Raw genomic sequence first — 6,700 nt, forward strand, 5'->3', positions numbered from 1 at the left:
GCTGCCTATCTTGGCCAGGACACTCTTGAAAAAGAGATTTTTAATCTCATCCTGGTAAAATAAAGGTTATAAATAGATGAGTTTATACGTCGAGCCCTGTGAGTTGGAGCTGAATCTACCCTGCTGGAAGTAGTGGTTTGAAGCTCTGACCTACTAAAACCTGCAACATTAGATTTCACAAAGATGTAATTGTGATTTAATTACTACTAATGTGCTTAAAATGGTCACAGAAACTTTTGGGATCAATTACTTATTACTTTTGTTTGTATAACGGACCAAAGTGTAATTTATTTTCCTTATATAGGTTTATAGGTTCCTTATAACTATGTTTACAGATGGAGATACTGATCTGTTGACATTTGTTTGTATGTGTGTGTTATTGTTTGAGTGCTGTAATTTATGCCCAATAAGCCACCGATCGATTACATTTTTCCAAATCGATAAATATATTGACTCAAAAATGTTCCGAACCGTGACCCCAAAATTGAGGTAAATTCCAAAACTGGATTTTGTGTATCGATAAACAGAATGATGACTACCATCCGCTGGATTACAAGGCTCTGCATCGTAACCATATAGAAAGTTTGACTCCAGAGTGTGAATAAAAAGTGACCTCCCTGCTCCTTATATTAATGTTTTAAACCCAGATTATTTTCAGTTACTCCCACAGCTGCAGTACGATCCATTGCTTAACACACATATTGCATACACAGGTGCACACATCTACCTCGACAAGGCACACTAACTTTTAACAGTCATAAAACGCTACCTGCTGTTCTATTATTGCCCATGAGATGGAGTGTGTAATCTATATAACGTGTTCAGTTTGTCCCGATCCATTCAGGTCAGCTCTTATCTCCGGAGTGGCTGGCAGTCACCTGACGGCTGCAGGAAAGTGCTGCCCTGCTTAGATTAAAAACTATAAAAACAGTGACAGTGGAACATGAGTTTCACACACACACAGACACACACAGCACAACAGAAAACCAGAAGCCAAATGTGACAAACTACCATCTGCGGATTATGAGACCCCTGTGCACAGACATGCAAAAGACCCCACCACTTCTCCTACATAGGAGCAGGACACACACACTTTATGGTTGTTTAGCTGCTTTTTATCAGCCGTGATGTGTTTTCACCTTGTGAGTGTGTGTGTGTGTGTGTGTGTGTCATCATGGCAAAATGTGCTGCTGGAGACACCTGCTGGAGCAGGAACTAGCACAGAGTAGTTTAAGTACTTTGTTTTGCATCTTATTCTACCTACTTTGTGTCTCTTTATGTTGTTTGTAGCTGTTTTGCATCTCCTTGTAGTCTTGTTGTGTCTCTTTGTAGTCATTTTATATTTCTTTGTGTTCTTTTTGAGACTCTTTCTAATGTCTTTGAGTGACATTTTGCAGGTGAAAGCCAGGGGCCCCTGACACTTTGGGCCCCTGTGCCCAGTAGGCCCTATCAGTTACCAATCCATGCATTGCGCTCTAAATCAAAAAATACCACAACACTTTCGACCTTGAAAGCTGACGGGTTTGTTCTATATTTTGTGGTCCAACTCTACTCTTCGTGAACAAAATTGAGAGATTATTTTTCAGTAACATTACCCACTTTCATTGTGTTTTTCTGGACCTAGAAATAATCTCTTTTGTGTATCTTTAGAAAGAACGACTTGATTTGTTTTGCTTTTCATCACATTATGCCACACCTCACCTCTCTCATTCAGCGTAGGTTTTTAACCTTTGCACAATAAACTTCATCGACATAGTAAGCACACACGGTAATTGATCCTTGAATTACAGCCAACTCGTGGGCATCATCGGTGTCCCCAGGCAGTACGACTTCATTTCACTTTGTTTGCAGTCAAACAGTGAGCAATATTTCAGCCGCTGAGTCACAATAGATGCTGTTTTCTTAGCAGTTGCGTCAAAGCACCTGAGTGGTTGACAGGCTTGTCGGCCAGTGAAGGGTTTCTTTCATTGCTGTCTCCATGGAGATCACCTGAACAGCCTGAGTGGTTGACTCATTAGGAGTGGTGGCGTTCTTGAGAGTGCCCGCCCGGTATGCACTTGATATGTGCCACTGTGGCCCTGGCAACCCTATAAAATGTGAAACAGCCTTTTGGTAATCCCTCCGTGTCTTTCCACTTCAAGCATCTTTATGGTAAATAAAGGTTGGTAACGATAAGGTCATGTTTCACCACTTTGCTTTCTTCTGGAGAGTTTTACACTTGGGGAGAGCCAAAGGAAGCCCAAATCCAGAAACGTCTGCTACCACATGTTTTAGCTCGTATAACAGCAATCTAAAGAGGACAGAATCTGATTACGGCCTGTGACAAAAAGTGTTTCATTTCCTTTGCTTAAAGCTGCTTTAATAGTTGTTGTTGTTTAGCTTATTACGTGCATGTAACATTTAAAACATGGCTGCGTAGAACACATTGTTTTGTTTCACTTTAATGTGCGATGAACAAAGTGTCGATGGCAATTCTTTCACGTTTATGCTTTGCCCTAAAGACTCATGCCCCAAAGCCATGAGACTCACGCACGCTAAAGAGGTTTCAAAAGGTATTTGTCTCTTGGGCTGTGTTGATAAAGAACTATCTGTCTGCATTCCTCAGCACTGCTGTAACCACTGTGCGTCAGCCTTCCTCTGAAGTCTTTGAATTCCTAAATCCAAAGACTAAATTCTCTGAATTGAGTTTGTATTCCTTTCTTTTGGGACAAGGGACTCATGTCCCACACTTCTTTGTCCTTCTCATTATTTGATGTCAGATACCAGCTGGAGTCTGTCAGACAATATTTTTGATCATAAATGCTCCTCTTTGGCCCCAATCACTGCAATCATCAGTAGTGGAGATTGTAATGCCTGATGTTCACATGGCACAAATATTCAGTGGACTGCTGCTCAAGTACACAATTTGATCAAAGAGACACCATGAAGAGTTGGGAGTGTGTTCAACACATTGTTTAGTACATAGCCGTTTTGTTTTAGCTATGCTAGTGGCTTAGCATAGAGTGATCCACCACTTTGGTCCAGACTGAAATATCTCACAAACTATTGGATGAAATGTTCACATTCATGGCCCCCAGAGGATGAATCCTACTGACTTTGGTATTCCCCTGATTTTCCTCAAGCGCCACCATGATGTTGACATTTTTTGTTTTATGGGAAATGTTTTAACTATTTGATAGATTGCCATGACCTTTGGTGCAGACATTCACGATCATGACACTCAGTCTCAGCTGTATCTTGTGTTTAGGGCTAATTATAAAAATGTTAGCATGCTAACATGTTAAACTAAGATGGTGAACAAAGTAAACATTGTACCTGCTAAACATCAGCTTGTTAGCATTGTCACATGTTTGCATGCTTACATTAGTATTTAGCTCAAAGCACAGTTGTGCCTCGTACAGCGGGCCTAAAGCCTCACAGAGCCGCTAGCGTGACTGTAACAGATTCTTAGTCGTGTTCATGTGATGTCTAAGTTCTCCTTCAACTCGACTGATAACGTTTTAACGTGGTGGTTAACATTGTAAATTGAAGAGAACATTTTTTATTTGGCTTTGTTTGGTCAAAACAACTAAAAGAGTCACCATTGACGTTGGTGTCACATGGGACCTGAACAGCAGTGTCCTGGAGGGTGAAAGTCCCGATCCACCCCGACCTCCTCCATACACGGACTCCCGGACTTAGATTGCAGATGTATTTTTGATACGTCAAAAACAAACGTGATCTGTGAGAAAATACCCACATTGTATGGTATCAAATTTGTGTTGGCTTATATATGATACCAAAGCTATCAACAATAAAAGGGGGGGAAGAACCGCACCTAAAGGTGTCAAAGCAGCCTTTTAACTGTTCTGGATGGATAGCCTAACGGAAACTAAATATCTGTCGGGATTTGAGGTAATGAGGGACATGAACATGAACGTCACTTGTTTCACTGATATTGTGAATACAAAAGATTTTAAATGTGACCCCGTGGTGTATGATGCATGAGTATACAATACATTACTAACGTTTGACGTTAGTCGTACAACTTTCTTATGTGGGTCAGTGGTTCAGTAATTCACTGAGTGAGACAAGCACATCCATGTCTTTATTTAATAAAGAGCATTTGATGTTTTTGTTTATGTGTTGCATTTAGATAGGAAGGCAAGGACTACACAGCTGGCAGAATATAACATATAGGGAAATGCCACATTCAGGAAATAACAGCCTGCTTTCATAGAAAAGATAAGCATGTCTTCACTTTCTTGGAAAAGCCGGCATCATGTAGGTCAGATTGTGAACACACACGCACGCACACACACACACACACACACACACACACACACACACACACACACACACACACACACACACACACACACACACACACACACACACACACACACACACACACACTAGTACAAGATGCGAGCGAAAACCTGAGCAGTCTAGTGACACACAATTGAAGGGCTACTCCAGTGATTTAGTGCTGCAATTTCTTAAACTTGTGGGACATGTGAGAGACAGATTTGGGATTATCACAGAAAATAAGCTCTGATGCAAACAAAGATTTATGATACTTCCACATTTTGTTAAGCAAGATAATCTTCACAAATGAGCACCACTTTTATGATTTTTGCCAGAAGTAAAAGCTAAACAATATATAAGACTATAAACTACACCATGGTCGCATGACTTCAACACCAACACTAAGCTTCCAACGTTTGCGTGCTTACTTTACCTGTTCAACCACAGCTTTCCTCTTAGCGTGACCTGATCTAGCTTGTGATCATGGCTGTGTCAATTGCCAGTCTCAAATCTATTTTCGAAAACGATAAAAAAAAAAGTAGAATAGAGTTTTTTGTTACTTCACTTGGATGTTTGAGCTTCACTGTGCAGATGTATGTGCAGAATTTGACACTACAGGATTGTTTTCACACTAATCTATTGAAGGATTAAAGTTTCCCTTTGTTCTCTTCAAATTTCAGTTTAGGACTTGTACCTACAAGCATGATTTTATGACTATCTAGCTTGGAAGCTAATATGAAAGCTAAAGCTGATGTGGAAACTCATACTGAGAATGGACTTTTCAGTGAAGTAGAAAACATCTTGTGTCTAGTACAGTGGTGGAAAAAGTATTCAGATAATTGAATTAAGTATAAGGAGCAATACTAGTCCATAAGAAAACTCTATTACAAGTAGAAATCCTGCATTACATTTTTACAAGTACAGAAGTATAGGCAATAATATTTACTTAGCATCAAAAGTAAAAACTCAATATGTTGAATTTCCACTTTCAGTTTTATATTATTACATCAAACTTTAATGTTGCACATGAGGTGGAGAAATGTTTTACCGCCTATAGTTTTGGGTAACGTTTGTTTAATCTAACAATGTGTAGCCTACGCTATATAGGAAGCTACAGCTAGCCGCTAACTAGCATAGCTTGTCAAAAAAAGTGAATCTCTGCTGGTCGACCTCATGTTGACAACAAGTCAATGCGCTTGGCCAAGAAATAGTCCCGCACCTAACCCTCGTGAAATCACAAACAAGATGTAGCGTGTTAATGAATTAATCCGATTTATCCGATGTTACCTTTAGTGAGAGCGAGGCTAGCTCGTTCCGAACTCCAGTTTTTGACTCTTACGTAATAACCAACGGAGGTCTTTTAAAAACACTTACTTTTGTATTATTTCAATTATGTCAGCTGAACGATAAACAATTATTTTAAAACTGTTTTCCAAGTTGGGCAGCCCAGTTACCGGTTAGGAGACTGAGTTGCAACTTGGAAAACGAGAGTCAAATAGTTTGTTTTTTTATGGTACAGGTGATAGAATATTGTAATAAAAATAGGTACAGGAGCCACGCGTTCACTAGAGTTAAATCCATCATTTATCCAATTTACCTTAATGGTACGGTGTTGCCTTTAGGCAACATTAGCATTTTAGCAAGTTTCCATTACTTAATTAGCAAATAAAGTACATTAAACTATTAGAAATTAAGCTTTACTCATCTATTATTGTGAATATATTTTTTTCAAGATTGAAAAAGGGCAGGAAATTACGTTTTCAGAGCATTTTTGTGCTAATAAAGTAATGGTAATAGTAATGTAATAGTAATAGTAAGGTAATAGTAATAGTAAGGTAATAGTAATAGTAATGGCTGAGCTGATCCTTGTGCAACAGACTGCAAAAGAAGTCTTCAGGCCCCCAGAGACTCGTGACAAATTTAAACACTGCTCCTTATGTTCCTGCCTCTTATTAAAAGTATTGCATTATACCTGGGGATGTATTGTGTGAATGTAAAAGGCCAAACAGGGGTATGTTAAATAGAGGCAACAAGGTACCATAGAGGGTTAAAAAAAACTTTTCCAAACATTTCCGGTTAAATATATTTTACAGAATCTGACAGCTAGCATGTAGCCTAGCTCTAAACTGGGGCTAACTGCTGCCAGATCTTTAGGTGAAGCTATGCTAAGCTAACCGGCAGCTGGCTGTAGCTTTGTGGGTACCATATTAACATGAGGGTGGTATCAATATTCAAATATATAACTCATGGCAAGAAAGAGAATAAGATATTTGGCACACATTTGTTTTAAAACCTGAGACAGACTCCCGTCACCAACACCGCCCCCCCACAGCCAGACACACCTCCTCTCACTCCTCCTACAGTCCTCACTAGCAGCAGAAAGTCGCCTCCCACTATAAAGTCCAGTGAGTTT

This window comes from Cottoperca gobio, chromosome 8, assembly GCF_900634415.1.
Source record: "Cottoperca gobio chromosome 8, fCotGob3.1, whole genome shotgun sequence".
Lineage (NCBI taxonomy): Eukaryota > Metazoa > Chordata > Actinopteri > Perciformes > Bovichtidae > Cottoperca > Cottoperca gobio.